This window comes from Microtus ochrogaster, chromosome 15 (genome assembly GCF_000317375.1).
Source record: "Microtus ochrogaster isolate Prairie Vole_2 chromosome 15, MicOch1.0, whole genome shotgun sequence".
NCBI classification, from domain to species: domain Eukaryota; kingdom Metazoa; phylum Chordata; class Mammalia; order Rodentia; family Cricetidae; genus Microtus; species Microtus ochrogaster.
Window position 1 is genome coordinate 3,162,312 of NC_022017.1, and position 1,290 is coordinate 3,163,601.

The following is a 1,290-nucleotide window of genomic DNA, read 5'->3' on the forward strand; positions in this document are numbered from 1 at the left end:
CATGTGTGTCACAGCACATGTGTGAGGGTCAGGAGAGCTGCAAGTGCGTGTCACAGCACACGGGTGAGGGTCAGGAGAGCTGCGCGTGCATGTCACAGCACACGGGTGAGGGTCAGGAGAGCTGCATGTGTGTCACAGCACACAGGTGAGGGTCAGGAGAGCTGCGTGTGTGTCACAGCACACGGGTGAGGGTCAGTTTTCTCTCCATGCCTCTGTTGAGAAAGGAGCTCTCCTGCGTCTGCTACTATGCAGCACACTCCAGACTGGCTGGCCGGAAGCCTTTTGCAGGCTGCTCTTGATTTTGCCTCCTGTCTTGCTGCAGGGGAGCTGAGATTACAGGTGTGTGCAACCTCATTTATCTTTTCCACTGATTTTAGGGATTGAACTCAGGCTCCAGGCTTGTGTGGTGTTTTCACTGGCTGAGCCATCTCACCAGCCCACTGAAGGCAATTTTGACCCTGTCTAGCCATTCAAATGCTGCTCCCTCCCAGAATCATCCTTTTTCACACCCAGAAATTATGTTTCACTAACTGTCTGGCCATGTCTTAGCCTCTGGCCAGGTTGGCATATTAAAATTAACTATGGTAATAATAAAAAGAAAATAAAATATGAGAGGTCAAGGAGACATTTAGCTGGAAGTTGTTATTTAGAGAGGGATACAAAAATGTTTTCTACCAAGCAGTTTGTTTGTTTCTACTGGATCTCTCTGTGTCGTCTTCTCTGGCCTCGAACTCACAGAGAACTGCCTGCTTCTGCCTCCCAAGTGCTGGGATTAAAGGCCGCCATGTCCAGCCTGAAGTAGTTTTTAAACAGAGGGGACTTTGTCTGATTGTCTGATTTCAACCAGAGGAAGCAGTACATGGGAAAGTCAGAGGTGGAACAGAGCCTAGTTTCTTAAAAGAGCTGAATGAGTCTCTGTGAGTTCGAGGCCAGCCTGGGCTACAAGAGCTAGTTACAGGACGGGCTCCAAAGCTACAGAGAAACCCTATCTCAAAAACCAAAAACCGCCGGGCGGTGGTGGCGCACGCCTTTAATCTCAGCACTCGGGAGGCAGAGGCAGGCGGATCTCTGTGAGTTCGAGACCAGCCTGGTCTACAAGAGCTAGTTCCAGGACAGGCTCCAAAACCACAGAGAAACCCTGTCTCGAAAAAAAAAATCAAAAACCAAAACAAAACAAAAGAACTGAATGAGGCAAATGCCCAGGGAGGACAGTGGCGAGAGACCTACAGGGAAGGTCTCCTGTGAAGGCCCTTGTGCCCGGTGCTTGCTGACAGCTTTTCTTGCTTTCTC